General features: G+C 37.1%; 1 long non-coding RNA gene across 1 annotated transcript; it reads right to left on the reverse strand.

The window, feature by feature from the left end:
* Positions 1–2,582: 2,582 nt before the first annotated feature.
* LOC109169200 lies at positions 2,583–3,462 on the reverse strand. The gene is made up of 3 exons (XR_002052192.1): positions 3,301–3,462; positions 2,998–3,154; positions 2,583–2,621 (listed from the first exon to the last, which is right to left on the reverse strand). It is a non-coding gene; the product is annotated as an uncharacterized LOC109169200 (long non-coding RNA).
* Between the last annotated feature and the right edge of the window lie 23,804 nt (positions 3,463–27,266).

The following is a 27,266-nucleotide window of genomic DNA, read 5'->3' on the forward strand; positions in this document are numbered from 1 at the left end:
GTGAAAATTATTTCTATAATTTCGTTGGTACTTAAGTTCGTGATGTGAATTTCTACTTAAGATTAATTTTGTAAAGAAATTAGAAAAAATAGATTCATAATTTTTTCTTAGTTATTTACAATTTTAATTTACATATACTCACGTGACAGAGAAATTTGATTTACATATTGAGTAAATACCCAAAATGGTCCCTCGACTATAGCTAAATTCACAAATTGGTCATCGACTTTCAATTTCAACCAATTAAGTCCTTAACTTTACAATTTTGACACGATTTGGTCCTCCATCTATTTGACCGTTTGTTGACCGCGATCATTGAGGATATATATGTAGTTTCATGTGCAAAGCTCAAGAGAACGCTCTTGGAGGTTACATCGTTGTTTAGGAGGGGAAGTGCTTCTCCGCTTGCTACTTGGGGATCACGCGCCGATTCAGCTTAGAGAACGCTCTTGGAGGTGACAACGCCGTTTCGGAGGGGGGAAGTGCTTCTCCGCTTGCTGCCTGGGGATCCGAGCCGGTTCCACTAGCCTACATCGCTTGGAGTCACGGCTTTCTCGAAGAGCCACTCTAGGACTTCGGCGATCTATCTATCAAAAGCTATAATCCCTCTAGCATGGGGTGCAGCGCCGACAATGGATTCAAATGTAACAGTGCGGTCTAGAAATGCAACCGGAACCTTAAAAAACCGACGATGGACCATGAAATTACATATATATCTTAAAAAAGCGCAGTCAATAAACGGTCAAATAGACAAAGGACCAAATTGTGTTAAAATTGTAAAGTTAAGGACTTAATTGGTTAAAATTAAAAGTCGAGGACTAATTTGTGAATTTAACTATAGTCGATGGACCATTTTGGATATTTACTCTTACATATTTTACTTTTTAAAGAGCTTTTGCTTGGTCGATAATTTTTTTATGCATATCTATTTTATTATATATAAAAACATCAACTTGTAATTTTATAGTTACCAAGTCAATAATTTGATCAATTCAAGTGGAGTTGCTCCTTACAATTTTTGTTCTTTAAATTTTTGGGTAATTGTTATTTTGTCCTTAAGAGCATCCACATTGGTTGGGGAGAATGAGGGGATAATGTAAGAGTGATTAGGAAAGAGAATGTGGGAGGGGAGAAAAAAAAAGAAAAAACAAAACAAAAAAAAAATTAAAATTAAAAAAAAAAAAAAGTAATCAGCGCGCCACCGGGCGCGTGCTTGCTTCTTCTTTTTTTTTTTTTTTTTTTTTTTTTTTTTTTTTTTTTTAATTTTCTGACATTATGCCTACACTTGCAGGACAACTATTTCTAAATTATCTCCCCCCCCCCCCCACATTAGTTATTATCTCTACATGGGAAAAAAGCAAACTGAAATAACTCCACATTATCCACTAGTGTGGATGCTCTAAAACTTTTTTCTAAGTTGTTATGTTTGTCCCTAGTTTTTGGGTAATTGTTATTTTCGTATTTAATTATTGTGTAAGCTTTCTTGGGAAGAAAATAATAATTACCCATGAATTAAGGATAAAAATAAAATTTATTCAAAAACTAAGGATGACATGTCAAGTGTCAACATACCAGCACACACAAGAATTAAGAACAAAAATAATAATAAGTTGGGGACAAAAATTGTAATTTTTACTTAGAATTTATGACTTACAATTTACAAACATTAGAGTATAATTTCAATAAACATAACAATCACATTGACAGTGAAACAAGTATGAACATAGAGAACACTCACAATGAGCATCTGTGAAACAAATATGAGCATTCAAGAACAGAGAAAACACAAGGCGAGATTAGAAAACAATTTGCTCCTAATGGGCTCTCATGCTTCTTGAGGATTTGTCTGGCATTGCAAGACTTCCAACAATTTTGAAATTTCTACTTTAAATGATATTTAAGTGCATCGTTGCCAATGTCCTCTTGCTCTTTTTGAATTTGCTTTGCAGATTCCACGAGGGAAGGATAACAAAAGTCTAACTCTATTAGTCGCAGATTATAGTTATTTGCAAAATCAGTTGGAAGTTCTTTCAACTCCAGGCAAAATTTGAGGATTAGGTACTCGAGATCCAAATGCACAATAAGGAATACCTTTAACCGCTCAAATGTGCAGCTATCTTTTGCTTATGGGCTGCCAGTGAGGTTTCTTCTCAGAAACTGAAAAAGCTATTAGGCTTGGTTCCTGTCAGTTAGCTACCATTTCTCATATGGTGTAGTAAGCAATTTTCCGGGCTCTTACTGTGTATATGAAGTGGTGTGTGTGTGTGTTTATAATACATGAGACGATTGCATAGAAAAATTTAATATCACGTCCTTTTCAAAATCAAAGATTTATGAAATAGTGGGAATAATCTTCAATCTTGGTTCTAATACTGTCTGGAGATATAGAATTTTTGACATGAACATCAAACTATAATTACAATATACATAGTAACATAGATAACAATCAAATGAATGTTTGTGACAAGAGAGTCTGAACATTCAAGAACAGCAGAGGAAAAACACACAAAACTTAAATCAAGACGAGACTAGAAAGAAATTTGCTCACAATGGACTTGCAGCTGCTTGAAGATTTGTCTCTAGCATTGCAAGACTTCAGCAATCTTGAATTCTTCTTGTACCTGAATAAATTTTGACACTTTAAATGATACCTTCCAAGAAGGCATCACCCTTTGCACAAACATGAAACCGAATTAACATTATAGGTAGAGAGAGGTTTCTCTAGTAAAGCAGATAACATTAGATTAAACCTCAGAGTGACAACCATATTGCAATTAAAACATGAGAACAACAGACCACCATATATTATACCACGAGTCCTAAGTCACCTTGCCAATTCATTGTGTACTCATCTAAGCATAGAAGATGCAACTAACTATGATTTTCTTTGATTTGTTATGCTTAGACATGTACATACACGTCAAAGAGAGGTGTGGCTCTATAGAGATAATCACACAAGTACATATGCACAAAGATGTTGATACATATGGTTTATACCTTAGCTTACACCGGTTTTAATCATTCATAGAATCATCAAGTTCTCATCTACTTCCTTCATAGCTTCTTCATCTCCCACAATAGCTTCCATTTTCTAATCCATTTCCATCATCGCAGCTCCCATTTCCTTAGAGCTTTTTTTATTAGGCAATCCATCCTAGAAAAACAGTTTACAATGAGAAAAAATAAAAATGAAAGACATAAGAATGAGAGATTTTCCTAAAAAACAAAAAGAATTCATAAAATATAATAGATGACTAAGACCAATATTTCATTATGAAGGAAGGGGAATAGGAGATCGACCTTAGTTTCAAGATCACGAATAACAAGTGTGCCTCCATAAATCACGATATCTTCTTGAATTTTCTTTGCAGATTCCACAAGGGAAGAATAACAATTGTCTAGCTGTATTAGTTTTAGTGTACTGATATTTTTAAAATCACTTTGGATTTCTTTCAAGTCCCAGCAAACTTTTAGGATTAAGCGCCCTAGGACTGGGAAATTTTTATGAGTTATTTCCTAGTATTCTAGATATGAATATGCAATAAACAAGAGCTTTAAACACCCAAACTTGCAGCTATCTTCAAGTTTCCACTTTGGACCGCTGAAGGAAAATTTTGTCAGCTTGAGAACCTCGAGGTTTGGCAACCTTTCAATAATGTACATGTCCTCCCACAGAAGAAAAGTCCCACTAAGTATCAACCTTTTGAGGTTTTTTGGAAGATCAGTTGGAAAATAAAAGTATCAGAGCTCAATACTTGGTACCATAGCCCAATACTTTGTATCAGAGCTCAATACTTGTTATCAGAGCCCAATAGTTTAAGATTATACAAAAATTTCTTAGAAACGTAATAAGCTCTAATACCAAAATCCAAAAACAGTGACATTCATGTTGGCAAGTTAATCAAATTGTGGGTTGCAAAGAGATTTTTGAATAGTTTGGAAAAAGAAGCAGAGAGCTACTTGTAAGATATTATTAGTCAAAATCTAGTGCAAGTCAGCAAGCAAAGCTTAGATGGAAAACTCAAGTATGATTCATGATGTGTTGTATGACTTGTGCAGGAAAGAGGCTCAAATGAAAGCCTTGTTAAGTGTTGAAAAACAATTACAATCAACAAACAACTATCAGTGTTCTTCAAAATTTGCAAACTCTCATTATTTGTTCATAGAAGAAGAAAGACTGTCGACATTTGCAACTGCCTCCAGACATTTTGGAATTGCCATGGTTATAGCACGTGCGTGTTGATAAGAGATCCTCACTATATCTGCCATGTGTGGTTAAATAAAACCTCTAAACTCTGATTTGGTTGAATGTAATCGGCAAGGACCCAAAAATAACAGACTTTAAACAAGTTCTAGAGTTCAAGAAACTATGGGTTTTCATTGACAATGAAGTGCCGCCTGAAGCTTTTAAAAGTCTTGTTTATTTGATGTTGCTCAAGAGACTAAAAATTGAAATGGTAAGTTTTAACAGCTTTAATTTTCCAACTACTCTTCCAGAAAGCCTCAAAAAGTTGACTTTTCGTAGTACTTATGTTTCGTGGAAGGACATGGACATTATTGGAAGGCTGAAAAACCTCGAGGTTCTCAAGTTTAAAAATTCCGCGTTCAACGGTCCAGAGAGAGAACTATCATATGTTGTGTTTCCTAGATTAAAGCTCTTTGTCATTTCACATTCAGATCTCGAATGCTAAAATGCATATGCTGAGCATTTCCTCGAGTTGGAGTGCCTAATCCTAAAATTTTGTTGTGACTTGAATGAGCTTCCAATTGATTTTGAATCTTTCACTACACTGTGACTTGAATGAGCTACACAATTGTTACTATTCCCTTGAGGGGAAAATGAGCATTGTGATTGTTATCTATGTTGCCGTGGATATCAAAATTACACTGTAATGTAATGTACAAAGTTGTATATATCCAAAATTAGCCGGTGTATTAGAACCAAGATTGAAGATCATTCTCACTATTTCATAAATCTTTGATTTTGCAGAGGATAAATCATAAAATGATAAAAGTCGTGTAGGACATAGTCCTGCATTTTGTTATGTTTTGGGAATTGAAGTGAGAGACCATCATATATCCAGGCTACCTCTAAACTCCTTTCTTGGAGATTTATTTATTTAAGACTAAAGTGTCGTTTCGCACCATGACCATTCATAACTAATGTTTCGATTCACAAATCATTAAATTTTTTTCACCTAAATTTTTTTACAAGTTTCTTTCAAGTTATAGGTAACGCTGATGTGGAGCTGTTTTTTATTTATTTATTATTTTTATTATTATTTTTTATTTTATTGACTTGTTTAAATAGGCATTAAAGATATGACATGACAGTCAGTTAAGCATTTTGCTTAAAACAACAAAATCCCTAATTTTGAAATCAGTTTGCTTCATTTTGCTTCGTAAACGAGAACGACACTATCCCAAAATCAGTTGAATAGATGATACGGAAGCTTTGGCAGAAGAATCCATACTGATGTGAACCACCCATTTGTTTTTTATTTCTACTTTGTTCTTCGCCAAGGTCTGTGTACAATCTAGCTCCGCAGTGAATTTGATTCAAAAAATTTCCAATCAAAGTCTGTTTCCTTTCTTTTTCAGCCAAATTCGTCCAATCCGATTCTACGATTGTGACTACTAGTTTACCTTGATATCTCTTTTGCATATTAGAGTCTAGGTTTCCAAAAATTGTTGGATGTTTTTTCTATAGTATGAATAAAACTTAATAATTCTTCAAGACATGAATTTGGTGTATTTTCTTAGAAATTTCTTATCAATTCTTTACTAAGGTAATATAATAACTAAATAGGAACGTTTGAGATATAATGAATACGTAATAGTTGAATTTGATTGATTGACAAATTCAATCACAAAAATAAAACTAGAAGATTATTTTTCAAAATATTTTATAAAGAAATACTAAGACTTCAATAACAAGAAGGCAAAGGCAAGACAAAGACAAGAAAAATGAGAAATTAGTTTTTCCTTAACCATTTCCTTACTGCCGTATGTAATGCCACTTGCCATCTGAAAATGAGCCAAATTTTTGGTGAGTTATTCAAATTTGATTCAACGAATATTTGAATTTGATTCGGTTAGTATTTAGTCGAGTTTGAGCTTAAATAGTTTGAGTAACGAATCAAGTTAAATTCAAGCTTCTTAATACTTAACTCAAGTAGCTCACGAGCCTAATCAATTTTTAAAAAATAAATTTGTATATTTTATACATAATATAAATATAATATTTGTTCCGTTAAAAAACTATAATATTTGTAGTTTAACTAATATATTTATATATTTATATTAATATGTTATAAAATTGCTATAGTCGAAATGTAATATTTAGATTTAAATTTATTATTAGAGAAAATTGTACTTTTTGTCCCTAAGTTATAGGGTAATTGTAGAATTTGTTCCTGAGTGTTAGTCATGATCACTTATCATCCCTAAGTTATCATTGGTGTTTGACTTTTTTTTTTCTAAGCTATACTAAAATTGTAAGTTTCGTCCTTAATGTTTTATTAGTAAAGTGACGAAAAGTGCAACATCAATGATAACTTAGGGACGAAAAGTGAGTATGACCAACACTTAGGGACGAATTTTACAATTATCCTATAACTTATGGATGGAAAGTGAAATTTTCCCTTATTATTATATAAAAATAGATTTAGAAAAACTTTATTGAGTGTATTCGGGTTGAGCTTGAATAGCTTGAACTCGAGTTCAAAAAATTAAAGCTTGGTTGAGTTTGAGCTTTGATTTTCTAAACCGTATCGATTTTCGAGCTTAGATTATTCGAGTTCAGCTGTCGTTTACCCCATACTCAGGCAATTGTTATACCATGGATTAGGGTTTATATTGCATTGTGAACTCTATTACAAAAATTCTGTACCTTTAATTAACACATTCTGTATCTACAGTTAACAATTTATGTACATGTAAACAAATAACTTGATAATTGCTAACTCATAATATGATAGTTAGAGGTACAGAAATTATCAAGTACATGTGTTGGTCCCAAAAGAGGTAAGGTGAAAGTCTAGAGGGGGGGGGGGGTGAATAGACTTTCACACTTTTTCGCACAATATAACAAAAGGTAAGCCAGAGATAAACCAAGACTCTTAACTAGATTGTTAGAGTCCGGTGCACAGCGGAATTAAATAAACGATACGGTGTGTGTGTAGATCGTGTCAAGATTATTGACGTGAGAAGCAAGCAAGAGCAGTAAGTAAAGAAAGCAGTAAAGAACACAAGGCAATTTATAGTGGTTCGCGAGGTGATGTACTCCACTTGCTCTTCTCAAAGAGCCAATTCACTATATCCACCACTTCTTGGTTCCAAGATACAATGAATTCCGTGATCTAGTGCTTTGATCACCAAGCCCACACTAATCACGCCCAGTGCCTCCAACACTGCTGCTTCGGGTTTCACGTCGCCGCGTTACTTTCCCAGGATTTCACAACTCCGTGCTACTTTCCCCCCGTCTTCTACGATCCGGTAGAAACGTATCCCGTGATCTGGTGCTTTGATCACCAAGCCCACACCAATCATGCCCAATGTCTTCCCGACACTGCTGCTTCGGATCTCACAACTCCGTGTGACAATCCAGGATTTCACAACTCCGTGTTACTTTCCTCCTTTCCCTTGTTTTGCTTCAAAACAAGTTTTGCCTTGCTTCCAACTTTGAGATTCTGTAGATGATCTTCGTTGATGCGCTGAATCTCTTGAAGTTGATGAAGATTTCAACACTCTTGGATATTTCTTTTCTAAGCTCTGTATCACTCTGAGTGTTTATCTCACAAAAGATATATCAATTTAAGCTCCTGAGATGGAAAGCTTTCTTTGAATTTTGTATGCTCTGTTTAGCTTTGTTTTTGCTCTATTGCGTTCTTGCTTCTTGCTATTTGCTTCTGCTTTCCTCAGCTTCAATCTTCATCTATTTATAGCTGGTAATGAGAATCCGTCCGTTGGAAAGAAACGGTCTCATTTTCGAATTTTGCTTAGCTGTATAGCCTTTTGTCAGAAGATAAGATAACGTTGCAGATCTTGTCAGATATTTCAAATTGAGCTTGAGGTTTCAGCAAAAATGGCGTCCCATGAATCTCCATCTGGTGTAGATCACGCCTCTTGGGATTTTTATCTTCAAAATATATTCTCCAATATAATCCCTTACTAGTTAGACTAGTATTTTTGCTTCTGCAACTTCTTCTAATATCCTCCTCTGTACTTCGCGTGTCTGGGTCTGTAGACTGCTTCCAGACTTCATCTCTTCAATTGACTTGGAAATCTCTTCCCTTGTGAAACTTCATCCCTTTCTATTTTGGGAAATCAAATCTCTATCCCTTGCTAGATTTGTCAATTGAATTCTCATCCCTTACTTGATTTGGAATTGCAATCTCATCCCTTGCAATCTATATCTCCAATTGAATTGAAGCCGAATTGAATTGAAGCCGATTTGGAATTGCAATCTCATCCCTTGCAATCTATATCTCCAATTGAATTGAAGCCTTGAAATTGATTTCCCTGTACCAATTTGAACTTCAATTCTTCTGATGAAATTGCATCCCTATTTCAATTTCGGGGTTCCAATTTGTTTGGGATACCAATTTGAGAAACTGCATCCCTTAGTCAATTTGGAAATCTCATTCCCTTTGACTTTGCAAATTGCATCCCTTGAAATCTCATCCCATAGTCAAATTGGAAATCTCATCCCATTGACTTGCAAATCTGCCAAATCATCGCTTCTTACTTGATCAGATGGAATTTTAACTTGGCTTCTTTAAAATATGTGGGATGTGAGATTCGAACTTGTGACCTTGCACATAATATTTCAAGCTTCTACCATCTCGTTCGTACAGCCTATTGGTTATCTTCTTGTTCCACTTGGTGTACTCCTTTCTTTCCATAGATGCTTGATCTTCAAGATAGCTTCATGCAAACTTCTAGTCACGTTCTTTCTTCTTCGGGATTTCTTGAGGGATTTTCTCAAATTTCATACGCATACATCTTCCTCTTTTGTTTGCCATTTTCTCTTGACAAATTCTTGATTTTTGGCTTGATATCTTCTTCATCCATTTCCTCAACTAATGAATTTATTTTTCCCTTTCTTGGTCTAAGACTCGACTTAGTCTAATAAAATAAAATTGGGGATCTACGAATTACAATATGGCTTATCAAAATCTATTACAATTTATTCCTAACAATTTCCTCCCTTTTGATAATGCCATAACCTATACTCAAACATTGGCTTTAAGTCTTTGAAAAATATTTTTATTTTTACTCAATTTTATTTCGACAAAGCCAAGATGAGTTTGACAAAAAAATATTTCTAGGGAAAATAAAATTTTGTGAATTAATTTAGACAAGTCCTATACGCATCCTTGATTAATTTTTAATCAATTTTTATCTTTATCAAAATTTTGCATGCGTTTAACAACTCTTGTCTTTTAATTCACCAACTAATTACATGATAGCCAAAAATTAAATCATAAACAGACTTAGATCAGACCAAGGGAATTTTTATTCATATTAGTCGAAAGAGGAAATATTGTAGCTGGCCAAAATCATAGAAATTTAAAACGTCATATTTCTTGAGGAATTTATGCTTGATTTACCTTCTGGGTTTCTTGACTCCCATATCTGCTTTCAATATATCCTTGATATGTTCTCTCATCTTGCAGATATCATTCTTGAACTTTTCACATTCAAACTTCTTAGTTACATTCCCAGCCATGTAGTGTCCAAAGGCTTCTTTAATGTTGGTACCCGGAAGAGCTCCGGCTTCCCACCAAATTATGCATTCTTCAAAGCTTCTTTGGAATCCCAAACTTTCACCATTATTCTTGGTATAGTCTCTGAGCTCATACCACATTTCGGTTTGCTTTCGTTTCGCTTCTTCTTCTTTATTCTTGTCCGAAATCCATTTAGCTTGATCAGCTTTTGGCCATCTTTTCACCATAGCCGGCACATTTTCGGATGTCCAGACTTTCTGCGGTGTTAAGGTTCCTTTTGAGCATTCGAACCAATCTTGAGTTTCGGCCACTTTTGATGAACTTGATCCAAGACTCGGACTTGCAAATTGAGCGAAACCAACTTGGGATTGTTGACCACGTCCTCGTCCACGGCCTTTCGTAGGTGCGGCGGTCTGAGCTGGTTGTTGTGACTGATTTCCAATGATAAATTCATGTTGTTGTAAAGCCAGATGACTCCAATGATAAATTCATGTTGTTGTAAAGCCAGATGATTGAGAATTTCTTCCCCCCTTATGGCATTATCAATCAAAAAGCCAAGGGATTTGGAATCTTGTTCTTGATTGGCTTTAACAATCTTAACTCCATCATGTGTTTTGAGAGAAACATCATGTAAAACAGACAATTTATTAGCCATGGAGGATAATTCCACCTCAAGGTGATTTATCCTTGTTTCTTGATCTTGTATGGCTTTGATTTGTCTCAGGTGTCTTTCACTGTTGATTTTCTCTGTGGCTTCTCGTTCCTTTTTCATCAGCTGGATGATCTCCAATAAACCTTCAGTAAGATCTCCTTTCAAATGGCGTTCGGCTCTTTCAATTTTTGTCTGCAAAGTGTTTTGATACTCCAATAATTCCTTCAAATTTGTTCGTGTGTTCTCAAAATGTTGCAAAGAAAGATGTCCTTGCTCGGTGAGAGTTGTTCCAATCTTTTGACACACCACATCACTTGATTCAGTGACTTTTGCAAACAGAGAAACCAATAAATCATCTTCATCTTCTTCTCGGGTTCGGCCTCCTTGCATATTCAAAGAGTGTAAACTCTTGAATAAATTCCTTCTTGAATCTCCAAGAACCGGATTTTCGGTGAGTTGCAAATTCTCTTCTGGTGATTCGGCTTCTTCAAGATGATTTTCCACTTCTTCTACAATTACCTCTGTTCTTGAAATAAGCTCTGCATTTAAAGTAGCTTCCAGAGAGGTGTTTTGAAGTGACAATATAGGGGTGTTATCGTGTACTGGCACTTCATGTGAATATTTCCCCCCAATTGATGGTCTGATTTCACCATCAGTTTGGTCTCTAAATTCATCCCTTGTAGGGTCCAATTTTTGACTTTTGACCATATAACGTGATGAGGAAGTTTTGTTCATTTTTGGTCCTTTTAAAGGGGTAGGAATCACGATTTTCTTTAACACAGCCAACCCAACATTTTTATTTATTACTCCTTTAATCAGGAGTACATAAGAGAGGATCACAAAAGACATTCCTTTTTGACAATACAACCACATCAACTGCGATTAGTAGAACAACATTCATCTTCACTGTTGTCCTCGTCAGTATGTGGAGGAGACGGGCAGTACCCTGGTCCGGAATCTTCACTGTGCATGTTCGAGCTTGAGGACGAGTATGTTGCATTGAAGAACCTCGTGTAGTCCACAGGTGGACGGATGCGGGGATTCACCGGTGGAGGAGCAGATGGCAGAACGAGTTCTGGTGGTACTGGTGGTAGGTCAGGTTCTGCGGCAGGTGGTGCATCAAACTGAACTGGTAATTTTTGTCTGAGAAGAATACGAAGGGTTTCGTAGTTTAAGAAGGTTTTCGAGAGGGTGTGGTTCTCAGATAGAAATTCTCAATTGAGACCTTTTAGAATAGGTGAGGTGATAAGGTACATTTAAGGGTGGAGATGTCTTTTGGTTAAGGTGTTACTAGGAGAGATAAAAAGGTTATCATTAGCAGACAAGGGCATTAAATGCCTCACAGTCTCTTAGGTACTCTATATACGTAAGGTGTATAGAGTAAGATGATTATGAATGGACACTTCTGATTATTTTTGAAGATTTGAGAGAGAGGTTGGATTTGGAGAGGATTTGATTTACGAGAGAGGGTGAGATTTTTGTGGGATGTAATTTATGAGTGGGAGATCAGGAGGTGTAGATTTGAAAGGTGAGGAGTTTTAATGGGATTGGGTTTATGGGGTAGAGGTTTAAGGGGTGGAGGTTTTTAATCCAATCTGATCTCTTCCTTCTTTATCTCAAAAAGAACGTTAGATGTATCATATAAATATAATCACACACAAATTACACATAATTTTGGAAATCTCACATATAATTACACAAAATTCTGAAACATATATGAATATTAAAAGAAATTAAATCACATCCATATATAAACATGCATACATACGGTAAACTCCTAATCAACATAATCATAGATTTAGAAAATTAGACAAATTTCAATCAAACACCAAAAATTAAACATACATAAACACGGTAGTTTCTAAAACACAGATAATCAAATAATCAAATATTTAGAAACTAGCAAATTATTTTAGATACCAATTAAAAAGATTAACTAATTAAAAACACTCAGCAATTATAACACACATATTTGTACGGCAATATTAATATAAACAATTAAATCATACATGTCCCATATTATGCTAGAGCTAAAATTAAAACACATAATCATGCGAATAAATAAACACAGATTTTCGAAAAAGAATTGCATGGCACATATTTTCACGTTAAATACTACATGCAAATACATAATTGAACACTTAACACATTTAGCAATTTAGCTTTTGTAAAAATTAAGCACATAGAAATATGTAAACACGTAAAACATATAATAGCATATAAATATGTAGAACACATAATATGAGCATATGTATCATTTTAGATCAAGAGATTAAGTTCAGTGATACTTAGCTCATTTCAAGCATTCCCAACTCATGCCTTAAGGTAGAAAATCTCGTTTCGCATAAAGGCTTCGTGAGAATATCTGCAACTTGGTTCTCCGTAGGGATATACTCGATTTTTAGATCTTTCTTTTCAACATGATCCCGTATGAAATGATGTCGTATGTCGATATGTTTGGTTCTTGAATGAAGCACTGGATTGTGGGTGATAGCGATTGCACTTGTATTGTCACAAAATATGCTAACATCGTCGCAATTCACTCCATAATCCTTCAATTGTTGCTTCATCCACAAAATTTGAGCACAACAACTTCCTGCAGCAATGTATTCAGCCTCGGCGGTACTAGTTGCGATGGAATTTTGCTTTTTGCTAAACCAAGAAACAAGCCTTCCTCCCAAGAATTGACACGTTCCGGAGGTGCTTTTTCTGTCTATTTTACAACCTGCAAAATCCGCATATGAAAAACCAGTTAGCGTAAAATCTGTACCTTTAGGATACCACAATCCAACATTGATTGTGCCCTTCAAGTATCTTATGATTTTCTTTGTTGCGGTGAGGTGGCTTTCTTTTGGATTTGCTTGGAATCTTGCACACACTCCCACAGCATAAGAAATGTCCGGCCTGCTTGCAGTGAGGTATAGTAGTGAACCAATCATTCCTCTATACTTCGTTTGTTCGACATCTTTTCCATCTTCGTCTTTGTCTAGCCTTATTGATGTACTCATAGGAATTTTGATCGATGATTTTCCATCAAGGCCAAACTTCTTTATCAAGTCACGAGTGTACTTTGCTTGATTGATGAATATTCCTTCCTTCAATTGTTTGACTTGTAAGCCCAAGAAATAATTCAATTCACCCATCATGCTCATTTCAAATTTATTCTGCATAAGCTTCGAAAATTTCTCACACAAAGAATTGTTAGTGCTTCCAAAAATAATATCATCAACATATATTTGCACTAATTAAATATGATCACCATCTTGAATTCTAAATAGAGTTTTGTCAACAAGGCCTTTGGTGAATCCACAGCTTATCAAGAACATTGACAAGGTATCATACCAAGCTCTAGGTGCTTGTTTCAACCCATACAATGCCTTTTTAAGTTTGTAGACTTTATCACCTTCGCCTTTTACCTCAAAACCTGGGGTTGTTCGACATAAACTTCTTCTTCGAGTAGACCATTCAAGAATGCGCTTTTCACGTCCATTTGATAAACAGTGAAATCTTTGTGTGCGGCGTAGGCTAGGAAAATCCTTATAGCTTCGAGTCTGGCTACCGGTGCAAAGGTTTCATCAAAATCTATTCCTTCTTCTTGAGAGTATCCTTTTGCAACGAGCCTTGCTTTATTCCTAACAATCACGCCTTCTTCGTTTGCTTTGTTCCGGAAGACCCATTTAGTTCCTACAACATTGTGGTTCATTGGTCTTGGAACAAGTTCCCAAACGTCATTTCTTTTGAATTGATCGAGTTCCTCTTGCATGGCGTCAATCCAACTTGGATCATTTAGAGCTTCGTCCACTTCTTTTGGTTCAATCTGTGATAGATAACATGTGAACAATGCTTCCATGGTAGATGATCTTGTTTTCACGCCATCTCGAACATTTCCGATCACTAATTCTGGTGGGTGATTTTTGAGCCATCTTAAGTCTGGTTCAAATGGGTGCATGGTACTGGGTGGATTTACTGACTGAGAAGTGGTAGCACTGGTTCGAATTTCTGCTTCATTCTCTAAATTTCCTACTTCTCCAGTAATTGCATCCAAGGGCTGATTTGCAATTTCCACTTCAACTGCATCCCTGGGTTGATTTGCAATTTCAATACCAATTGCATCCCTGGGTTGATTTGCAATTTCAATACCAATTGCATCCCGCACTTCATTTCTTACTGGATGATGGATGGGATTTTCTAGAGAATTAGTTTCCAACTCATCCATTCCCTGCAAAATATTTTCTTCACACGTATCATCAGTATCACAAAAATCAATATGACACTTGTTACCATTTTGCTCAATATTTTCGCCATTTTCGTCCAGAGCATCAATATTGACGTGTGATTTTTCATCAAATACCACGTGTATGGATTCTTCAACCACCATTGTTCTTTTGTTCAACACTCTGAATGCTTTGCTGGTAGTCGAATATCCTAGAAAAATTCCTTCATCTGCACGCTCATCAAAAGCTTTTAGATGCAATTTATCATTAATATGAATAAAGCACTTGCATCCAAAAATATGAAAATAACCAATATTTGGTTTTCTCCCTTTATATAGCTCATATGGCGTCTTGCTATACTGCTTATGGATCATGCTTCGATTTTGCGTATAGCAAGCAGTGTTGATAGCTTCCGCCCAATATCTTTTCGGGAGACCGGCTGCACTAATCATCACTCGTGCGGCTTCTTTAAGCGTCCGGTTTCTTCTTTCGGCAACACCGTTTTGTTGTGGTGTTCTAGCGGCAGATAATTGATGAGAAATTCCATGTGAATTGCAAAAAGCTTGTATAACTCCATTCACGAACTCGGTTCCACGATCGGTTCGGATTTTTGATATTTGCAATTCTTTCTCATTTTGTAGTTGCTTCAACAGCTTCGGCAACACTTGTTCAACTTCATTTTTCTTCTTGAGAAACATGGTCCAAGTGTACCTGGAAAAATCATCAACAACAACAAGAGTATATTTCTTACCACTTACACTTATTGGATCAACCGGTCCAAATAAGTCCATGTGTAACAAGCTTAGCGGTCTTGATGTTGATTCATGCGTCTTAGACTTGAATGATGATTTGATTTGCTTTCCGCGTTGACATGCATCACACACTTGGTCCTTCTTGAAGATAATACTTGGTAGTCCTTCAACTAGATTTTTCTTTGCAAGCTGATTGATGGTCTTGAAGTTTAAATGGTTGAGCTTTCTGTGCCATTCCCAATTTGCTTCATTCGAATTTCTGGCCATTAAGCATACTGAATCTTTGCTTGTGCTCCAATCAACAACATACATATTCTTTCGCCTTTTTCCAGTGAGCACAACTTCATTTGAGAGCTCATTTTTTATTAGGCAATGATCTTTGGAAAATTCCACAAGATAGCCTTTATCACAAAATTGACTAGTGCTCAACAAATTGAATTTTAGGCCTTCAACAAATGAAACATCTTCGATCTTCAAACCATTTCTTTCAATTGTACCAATTCCTTTTGTAGTTCCATAATTTTGATTTCCTCCAAATATAACTTTTGGTCCATCGATTTTCTTGAAATTCACTAGACAAGATTTATTTCTAGTCATGTGGCGTGAGCAACCACTGTCGATGTACCAAACATCCTACAAAAAAGATTAGTTGGTTTTAGGTACCCATATTTGCTTGGGTCCTTTGCTGTTAGTAATTTTTGGTAACCAAACCCACCTAGATCCTATTGAATTAAGATGAGGCGGTTTGTAACCATTTGAAACACGATAATCATAATTAACTCTTGAAAACATTTTTGGTGCCGGATTTTGAAAAACATTTTTATATCTAGGCACCTGGGAAGAGGATTGTTGCTTTGATCTATAAGAAGCATTTAAACAAGATTTACACAACCAATCCTTTTGAGTGGAATAAAATCTTCCATCTCTATTTCTAGAAAAGCTTCCCTCTTTTCTAAAAATTCTTTTTGCACTTGACTCTTTGGCATATCTTTGCTTGAAGAATTTTTGTTGCTTTGCCGTGTTATTGAACTGTTTCGGCCTATCAACATTCAACTTTGCCTTCTCATGATAGCCAAGTTCTTGTCTCATTGTGCTATACTGACTCTTAACAAATTTTACCACTTGCACTTTATTGGTTAAAGGAGTAGTAAGATTAGTCAGTTTCGGAGGGGTTTGAGAACATGTGGAGTCATAACCGATTCCGGTTCTATCTCCTGATGGCTTTTGCATGTTTACCATTTTATCCATAATTTTGGACGAATTAGTAAGCGTAGCAATGGTAGCCCGAAGGTTATGTTCTCTAACCTCTCTTGATTTACACTCTTCTTGAAGTTGAATATTTTCACTCTTCAAGTTACTCACTTCAAGTAAAGCATCTTGCAATTTTTTATTCATCTCTTCTTTTTCAAGAATTAGAATATTATTGCGCTCCTTGAGTTGAGGATGAGTGAGCATGATCTCTTGACAATCTCGCATTAGACTGCCAATAGATTCATGAGAAAAAGAGGAATTAACAGAATTGAAAGAATTAGATGTTACCTCTTCTTCCTCTGCTCCAAGAGCCATAAAGCACTCTTCACTTGAACTCAACTCAATTGATTTGCATATTAGAGCCGTGTCATCTTCCGAACTTGAGCTTTCATCACTTGATGACAATTCATTCGACTCATCATTTTCATTTGGTTCATTGCTAATGAGAGCTTTTCTTTTGTCGCGCTTGAACCTTCGATCTTTGTTGTCGGATTTATTCGGTGTAGATTCAACATTTATGCCTTGATACTTGCTAACGATCGGATACGGACAATTTATTTTGAAATGTCCGGGTTTGCGGCAATTGTAGCATAAATTGTTGTTTTCTTCGACTTTCTCTTCTTGTGTCGTGCGAGAGACGAATATTCCACGAGCAGAATTTTTGTTGTCTCCTTTTCGCATAAACCTTTTGAACTTTTTCACAAAAAGAGCAAATTGTTCGTCAGTTATAAAATCAATATTATCTACTGACCTGGAGGTTGATGGTTGTTCGGCCATTAGAGCTGGGTTTTGAATTTCATGAACTTCATCATCTTTGGCCTTCATTTCGAACTCATATGCTTTAAGATCACTAAATAATTTGTCGGTTGACAATATTCTTAGATCTCGGTGATCTCGCATAGCCGTAACCTTCATATCCCAAGTAGATGGTAAGCCTCGTAGAACTTTGAGATTAATTTCCTTTTGGCTAATATTTTTGCCAAGGTCATTAATTTCTCCAAGGATTTTGATCATTCGAGCTTCCATATCAACAATGGATTCATTTGAGAGCATTTTGAAGTCCTCGAACTTCTTCATAGCAATAGTGAGCTTGTTATCTTTTTCTTGTTCATCTCCTTCTCCGATCTTGATGAGAGTATCCCAAATTTCTTTTGCACTTGTACATTTTCGAACCTTTGGGAATATTGTATCATCAATGGCTTTGAACAGAATATCTTTGGCAATGTTGTCAAGATTGTTCCTTTTTCTATCATCCGGCGTCCATTCCGGTTTTGGCGTTGGTATGAATTGTTGAGCATCCGGTGATAGAAGAAAAGCCGTATTCACTTTCAAAATTTCGATCGGGCCGTTGGAGATAACTTCTCACATTTCATCATGTAAAGCAGATAGATGAACCTGCATACGAACTTTCCAATCATCAAATTTATCAAGTGAAAATAACAGATTTTGAGCTAAATCTTTATTCATCTTCTCGGTGGGTGCGAGAGACAAATAATCCAATTTACACACACTGGGTAAGATGGATCTGTCTAGCAGTCAAAAACAAGGTTGACCCAATTAGGCAGCTAGCTTTAGAAAGCAAATTGGCCTAAATAGACAGCAGGCTCTGATACCAATTGTTGGTCCCAAAAGAGGTAAGGTGAAAGTCTAGAGGGGGGGGGGGGGGTGAATAGACTTTCACACTTTTTCGCACAATATAACAAAAGGTAAGCCAGAGATAAACCAAGACTCTTAACTAGATTGTTAGAGTCCGGTGCACAGCAGAATTAAATAAACGATACGGTGTGTGTGTAGATCGTGTCAAGATTATTGACGTGAGAAGCAAGCAAGAGCAGTAAGTAAAGAAAGCAGTAAAGAACACAAGGCAATTTATAGTGGTTCGCGAGGTGATGTACTCCACTTGCTCTTCTCAAAGAGCCAATTCACTATATCCACCACTTCTTGGTTCCAAGATACAATGAATTCCGTGATCTAGTGCTTTGATCACCAAGCCCACACTAATCACGCCCAGTGCCTCCAACACTGCTGCTTCAGGTTTCACGTCGCCGCGTTACTTTCCCAGGATTTCACAACTCCGTGCTACTTTCCCCCCGTCTTCTACGATCCGGTAGAAACGTATCCCGTGATCTGGTGCTTTGATCACCAAGCCCACACCAATCACGCCCAATGTCTTCCCGACACTGCTGCTTCGGATCTCACAACTCCGTGTGACAATCCAGGATTTCACAACTCCGTGTTACTTTCCTCCTTTCCCTTGTTTTGCTTCAAAACAAGTTTTGCCTTGCTTCCAACTTTGAGATTCTGTAGATGATCTTCGTTGATGCGCTGAATCTCTTGAAGTTGATGAAGATTTCAACACTCTTGGATATTTCTTTTCTAAGCTCTGTATCACTCTAAGTGTTTATCTCACAAAAGATATATCAATTTAAGCTCCTGAGATGGAAAGCTTTCTTTGAATTTTGTATGCTCTGTTTAGCTCTGTTTTTGCTCTATTGCGTTCTTGCTTCTTGCTTCTGCTTTCCTCAGCTTCAATCTTCATCTATTTATAGCTGGTAATGAGAATCTGTCCGTTGGAAAGAAACGGTCTCATTTTCGAATTTTGCTTAGCTGTATAGCCTTTTGTTAGAAGATAAGATAACGTTGCAGATCTTGTCAGATATTTCAAATTGAGCTTGAGGTTTCAGCAAAAATGGCGTCCCATGAATCTCCATCTGGTGTAGATCACGCCTCTTGGGATTTTTATCTTCAAAATATATTCTCCAATATAATCCCTTACTAGTTATACTAGTATTTTTGCTTCTGCAACTTCTTCTAATATCTTCCTCTGTACTTCGCGTGTCTGGGTCTGTAGACTGCTTCCAGACTTCATCTCTTCAATTGACTTGGAAATCTCTTCCCTTGTGAAACTTCATCCCTTTCTATTTTGGGAAATGAAATCTCTATCCCTTGCTAGATTTGTCAATTGAATTCTCATCCCTTACTTGATTTGGAATTGCAATCTCATCCCTTGCAATCTATATCTCCAATTGAATTGAAGCCTTGAAATTGATTTCCCTGTACCAATTTGAACTTCAATTCTTCTGATGAAATTGCATCCCTATTTCAATTTCGGGGTTCCAATTTGTTTGGGATACCAATTTGAGAAACTGCATCCCTTAGTCAATTTGGAAATCTCATTCCCTTTGACTTTGCAAATTGCATCCCTTGAAATCTCATCCCATAGTCAAATTGGAAATCTCATCCCATTGACTTGCAAATTGCATCCCTCAAATTGGAAATCTCATCCCATTGATTGCATCCCTCAAATTGGAAATCTCATCCCATTGACTTGCAAATTGTATCCCTTCGGCCAAATCATCGCTTTGCAAATTGCATCCCTTGAAATCTCATCCCATAGTCAAATTGGAAATCTCATTCGGCCAAATCATCGCTTCTTACTTGATCAGATGGAATTTTAACTTGGCTTCTTTAAAATATGTGGGATGTGAGATTCGAACCTGTGACCTTGCACATAATATTTCAAGCTTCTACCATCTCGTCCGTACAGCCTATTGGTTATCTTCTTGTTCCACTTGGTGTACTCCTTTCTTTCCATAGATGCTTGATCTTCAAGATAGCTTCATGCAAACTTCTAGTCACGTTCTTTCTTCTTCGGGATTTCTTGAGGGATTTTCTCAAATTTCATACGCATACATCTTCCTCTTTTGTTTGCCATTTTCTCTTGACAAATTCTTGATTTTTGGCTTGATATCTTCTTCATCCATTTCCTCAACTAATGAATTTATTTTTCCCTTTCTTGGTCTAAGACTCGACTTAGTCTAATAAAATAAAATTGGGGATCTACGAATTACAATATGGCTTATCAAAATCTATTACAATTTATTCCTAACAACATGTACAAAATGTGTCAACTATAGATACAAAATTTGAATAGTATTTTTGGACCACATAATATGATAGCTACAGATACAGAAACTATCAACTGCAGGTAGAGAATGTGCCAACTGTAGGTACAGAATCTGACAGGGCTTTTGGTTGAAGAGAATTTAAATTCCCTTCCCACTTAATTCCCACCTAATTCCAAAGGCCACAAAATTCCCTTGTTTGGTTGAAAGGAATTGCAATTCCCCCATTTTCATGGAATTAAAATCCCATGTCCCCCCCCCCCCCCCCCCCCGCCCCCGGCATTTTAATTCCTGAGATTTTAGGAAGAAAAACTATAGTGATGAGTCAAAATTACCCCTTCATTTTTTAACATAAAATTAATACCTAACAACAATAATGGACATTTTTTGACTTTATACTACTTATTCTCTTTCAATTCCCATGTATACCAAACATTGGAATTGAAATTCCTAGTAATTCTATTCCCGTAAACCAAACACTGGAATTTAAATTCCACTTTATTCCCAGTAATTCATCTCCCATGGAATTGGAATTCCTTTCCCACATAATTCCTCCTCTCTAACCAAACGCCATGTGAATGTTATTTTTGGACTAGAGCCTACGTACAATGCAAGGTAGACTCTGGTCCAAAGTATAATTTGCCATAGTTAATTGTTATACCATGGACCAGGGTTCATATTGCATTGTGAACTCTGATACAAAAATTGTTGTAAAATAATGAACCAAAATCAATTTAATATCCCAAAATAATATTATTATATATACACACGAAAATATATAAAATATTATTGGATATATATATATATATATATATATATATATATATATATATATATATATATATATATATATATATATATATATATATATATATATATATATATATATATATATATATATATATATATATATATATATATATATATATATCCGAAGTATATATATACACACAAATATATATAAATCAGACCACACGGTTATATATATATATATATATATATATATATATATATATATATATATATATATATATATATATATATATATATATCTACGGGAAAAGATATACATATATCTATATCAACCGAAATAGAATTTGTAATCCTCCAGATTACAGTTCCAATCAACAAGAAAGAGAAAGGATTTTTGCTTAGAGCATAATCCAAAACAAGAAAGAAGGAGAGGAAGAAAGATTAGTACGAGTTAGGCGATGTGCCTTTCTTTTCTTAAAACCTTATTTGCCACCTCCCAATAGTGCTAGGAGCGTTGTGGTCTAGGTTTCCCAGGATAAAACGTACAACGGTTCGACGTTTGAGCACCCAAATGAACGAACCCGACGAAAAAGAGCACAGACAGAACACAGCTTCAAGAATGGAGTAGAAGCAGAAGAATTTTGAGGCTGAAAAAATTATTTCATCTTGTGTGTAAAAAACTGCTACTGCTCAACTCCTTCTTATATAGGGAATGAGGAGTGAATAGCCTTTATTATGGCATTTAGGGGCACCCCTACAACTCCTGTAACAGCAACCATTAACATGGGTTTTAATTCAAAAATTAAAATTGGAATTAATTCAAAGAATTATTCCCGTAACAGCTGAATTAAATCCCAACAGTCACAAGCAGGAGCTTCATTTCGTGGTGGTGAAACCATTTCATTAATATTGTTTCATTTCGTGGTGGTGAAACCACTACTTTCGGCCAAGGTGGCAGAGGTGGCACACGAAACACTAGACGACATTCGTTCCCGCAAGTGTCGGCGCACACGAGCTCGGGCTTGAATCAAGCCTTTTCGATCTCGTTTTTAGTTGTAAAAAACTGCTACTGCTCAACTCCTTCTTATATAGGGAATGAGGAGTGAATAGCCTTTATTATGGCATTTAGGGGCACCCCTACAACTCCTGTAACAGCAACCATTAACATGGGTGTTAATTCAAAAATTAAAATTGGAATTAATTCAAAGAACACAAACAGGAGCTTCATTTCGTTGTGGTGAAACCACTACTTTCAGCCAAGGTGGCAGAGGTGGCACACGAAACACTAGACGACATTCGTGCCCGCAGGTGTCGACGCACACGAGCTCGGGCTTGAATCAAGCTTTTTCGATCTCGTTTCTAGTTAGAATTTGATTTGTACCCACCCCCCTCCCCCGCATTTGCGAGAGAGACTCTTTGCTATACAATTCTACAAGCTCCAAAAGAGCTCTTGTATAAAAGGGGGGCAAATCCTCTTTCCAAACCAATGTGGGACAGAGCTCACTTTTCCCTTCATTTTTCCAACTCAATGGATCTAGTTTGAGAATTTATATCTCATTCACCCATTATCCGTTTTGAGCGTACAATATATCAATCTCTTCGTCTCATTACGAAGAATTCGAATCCACTTTGACCCGACCCAAATCGGAAGTGGACCCCACTGATAATTGTACCAAAAAATAGCCACTTAATATTCCATTTTAAGCTATTTTTTCCAACAATCCCCCACATGAATGAAAATTGATTTTCAGGGTATTTTTGAAATCGGAAACAAACTGTGTTCAACGGTCGATCCCTGCATAGGATAGGTAGGGAGTCACTATACCCTTTGAACCTTCTCTTGTGAAGATATGTTTACTCTACTGGCTATACGATAGAACGCGATGTCTTTGAACCGACTGCCGTTTGTGTAGACGATGACATATCTCACACAGGAACTTCCCAACCATGCTTTGTTCTCATGAGTGTGCCCGTTTTGGTCGTGGGTCACCGTCCTGGTTCTGCAAGAGTTCGTGAAGAATTGTGCCCATCAATTTTCCTTTGAAGCGACCCTCACTTCTCTCTCACATAGGTGATTCTTTTCCGAGTATCCCGCATACTCACACATGTCAACCGACATTTGAATCATTAAAGCATCAACATGCTAACCTTGCGCGGGAGCCACTGTTTCTAACGAGGAGTGGTAGGGAGTCCGAGACCCCCACAGTGACACGCTCCGTTCCATAATTTAGTTGTCCCATGGAACCTGGGTGCCAGCTAGGTTGGGTATCCACTATAGAACTTTTAGTCCAAGGGCTTTAGACCCAATCCTCGTTCCAACTTCTCAACAACCATTTGCTTACCCTCGGGTTAACGAGTTAGCGGCCGCTACGTTATCTTTTGACATCACGTAGTCAATAGAGATAACCCCTGTTGTGAGAAATTGTTTAATGGTATTATGTCAATGACTTATAAGTCTAGACTTACCATTCCACATCTAACTCTGTTCTTAACCAATTTTGGCTTGACTATCGCAATGCACCCAAATTGGAAATACGAGTTTACCACTTGGAACATTCTCGAAATAATGGCATAGCCATTCTGCCTACTCGCTCGCGACACGAGTGTAAGGCTCTCAGCTTTGATCCCGTCATGGATCATAGCTCTCACGAATCGTTTCGAGAATTTCCATATAACCAACTGCACTAGCCTACGTAAGTCCATTCTCACGTAGCCTTTAATGGACTTATCGTCCTTTGATATCCGTGCTATACTTTCCAAGTGCGGCTAGATATCCCACGTAGTGCAATCCGAAGTCACGAGCATACCTTAAGTATCTCATAACTCTCACTATTGCCTTCTAGTGAGTAACACTAAGGTTACTCGTATGTCTACCGAGTTCGTTAACCGCTATGGCAATATCCAGCCTAGTACAACCCATTAGATACAATTAAACTACCAATAATCTGAATGTATTCTCCGCGAGATGTACAATCTTCGTGATTATTGGCTAGTTGTACGTTAGTATCTAACGGTGTCCAAGCCACTTGATTAACATCCTTTGCAAGGATTCAATCAACACAATGAGATTGGTTAACATGAGACCATGCGGTCTTCTCACGATTTTAATCTCGAAGATTAAATCTGTCAAACTCACCTCTCATGTCAAATCTCACTTTTAACATGTTTCTGGCATGGTTGCAGTAGGCGCTAGGCGCTAGTCGGGCGGCCGGGCAGCGCCTAGCGCCTAGGCGGTCTAGGCGGCGCCTAGGCGGATTCTAGGCGGCGCTAGGCGGCGCCTAGGCGGATTCTAGGCGGCGCTAGGCGGGCACCAAAAAAATTTAAAAAAATAGTAACAGACTTGTAGTTCGACAATTTTAATGAGGTTGTTTTCAACGTTCACTCAAATAACAGATCTAAATAAATGAAATAATGATAATTTATAAGTCATAATGTTATAATAATATTAAAATCAATAATTAATGAAAGACGACATCGGTCAAAATCGAACAAAATCGGTCAAAATCGGTCAAAAACGGTCAAAATCGGACAAAATCGGTCGACTCGGCCGAGTTGACCGACTCGGCTGAGTTGGCCGAGTTTGGCCGCCCAGGTCGCCTAGCAGCCGCCCAGGCCGCCTAGGCGGCCGGCCGAGTTTTGGCCAAAACTCCAAGGCTTGGGGCCGCCTAGCGCCTAGGCGGGCGCCTAGGCGGCTAGGCGGCCGAGTTTTGCAACCTTGGTTTCTGGTAGAATTGATCATTACTACCCACGATGAGTTCATCGTGTATAAACAAATAGTGATATCACTGTCTATCGTACGCACTACGTAGACACACTTTCACTTTCGTTTGTACTAAACTCGTTGGTCATCACTGTATGATAAAAACCTCACATGCCAAACCCTAAGGCAATTGTTTCGAACCATACCATGACCTCACCATTTGCACACTTTCTTTTCACAACGTGGAACCACAAAACCCTCAGGTCGTTCCATGTCTACCAAGAAAGCGATTCCATTTCGATGAACTTCCAAGTCTCGCTAAACGGCTATGGCAAGTGTCATCCTAATGGATTTTATTCTCATCACAAGAGAATATATATCAAAGTAACCGTGGCACTTGCGTTGCATGTAATCTACAATTACAAGCCCAGCCATTTTACTTCAATATAACCAACCGGTTTTATCTTCTGACTAGTGATCCACTTAGGATCCCGAGGTTTTACAACCTGGAGGAAGAACAACCAGTTCCAAGTATGATTCTCTAAGATAGAATCTACTTTACTCTCGGTAGCCTCTCTCGGGTTGGTCCACCTGTAGAAGTCAACACTTCTACATACGTTCGAGGCTCGTTTTCTAACAACCATGTCAGAAAATCCAATTTATTTTCTAGTAAACAAGTTAGAATATGCGCGTCACATTCTAGCATGTACGTCAGAAAATCTGGACCAAAGGATTTTTCAATCCTAGCTCTCTTGCTACGTCTAGCTTTGAGCTCGGGTTCTCTTTCATACCCTTCAACCATAGCTACGCTGAAAGTTCCTTTCAACGTGCTAGGTCCTTTATTGAACCTTCATAGAAATACATTCTTCAAAAAACGATGAATTTCTTGATTCAATTTATTGCGTTCTTATGTACATCCAAACTGTAGGACTTGATGAGGACGTTTTTCACGCATCCATCAAGTATCAAATCACAGTATAGAGTTTAGATATCGTTCCACTGGAGATGGCTTTTGTAATGTTAGGAATTGATGTAAAGTGGAGTTAAGCACAAGCTAAAACTACCCTTTTAGAAGCTAGACCTATCGATAAAGAGCTGGTTTGATATGATTAAGCTAATAACAAATAAGACAAGTAAAACAAAGGACCGGGACTTGGTTGATTCAAGCTAAGATGCCAAATATTGTACTAAAGATTAGGGAATTAAACAAGGCATAGGGTAAGTGAGATGCACAAAAGTGTCCGAATACCACTCCCGTAGCTATTTGGACTTGCAACCTAACCTTAAACTCCACTCTCGTGGCAATTCAACCCAAGGTTGCCCAAGCAAGAACACAAGGCATAAATTCTCCTTAATACCCGAAATACTCTCGTATTGGGCATTAAGTGTGTGAATGTGTGGCTAGTGTACAAGCTCTACTCTCGTAGCAACAAACACACTCCAAATCAAGCATATAATTGGGATCCAACAATCATACACAAATTTCTCAACAAACCCATTTCACACAACAACCCTAGATCACCCAAAATAATCCCCTTTATGAAATACAACTCAAATAGGCATCAATAGCACGAAATCAAACCAAATCCAAGTCCTAAAACACTTAGTTACTCAAAATCTAACAATAGATACACAATATTGAAAGCGTAATTGAAAGCATAGATGAAAAGTAAAGAGAAGAGATAATAAGAAAACTTCTCTATTGAAGCTTTGAAATCCAAGATTTGCAATGTTCTTGAGCTTGGAAATAGAAAGGAAACACAAATCTACACTAATCTAAGCTATTCTAAACTAACCCTAACTAGAGAAATGAAAGGAAAATGAAAGATGCAATGAAAGATATGTTTTGGGGTGGAAAAATCCCCTTAAAGGGTAAAAAACGGGCTGCAAAAAGTTGCAGAGGGCTGGCCACGGGTGTGGCCACAGGTGTGGCTTCACCTGTGGCCAGAAATGCAGGGCACACTGCCCAGTGGCCACGGGTGTGGCCACGGCCGTGGCCAGACCCGTGGCCACAGGCAGTGTGCACTGCCTGTGCACTGATGTCGTCTTCTAGGCCAGTTTTCACCCTCAAAACCTTTGAATTAGCCTTTGGTGCTTGAATCAAAGTTGTAGCCCTTCCAGTTAGCTTTCCAATGATATAAAATTCACTTGGTTTGGACATTCCTACGCAGAGATATGATAAAAAAACCGAGCAGTGGACGATTTGTACGGAAATTTCAACTTCTTGCTCTTTTGCTCCACTTTTGCCTTTGTTTGTCCAAATGACCAAGACCAATAAACACACCATAATTTGGCTCTCTAAAAGGTG

This window comes from Ipomoea nil, unplaced genomic scaffold, assembly GCF_001879475.1.
Source record: "Ipomoea nil cultivar Tokyo-kokei standard unplaced genomic scaffold, Asagao_1.1 scaffold3256, whole genome shotgun sequence".
NCBI lineage: Eukaryota > Viridiplantae > Streptophyta > Magnoliopsida > Solanales > Convolvulaceae > Ipomoea > Ipomoea nil.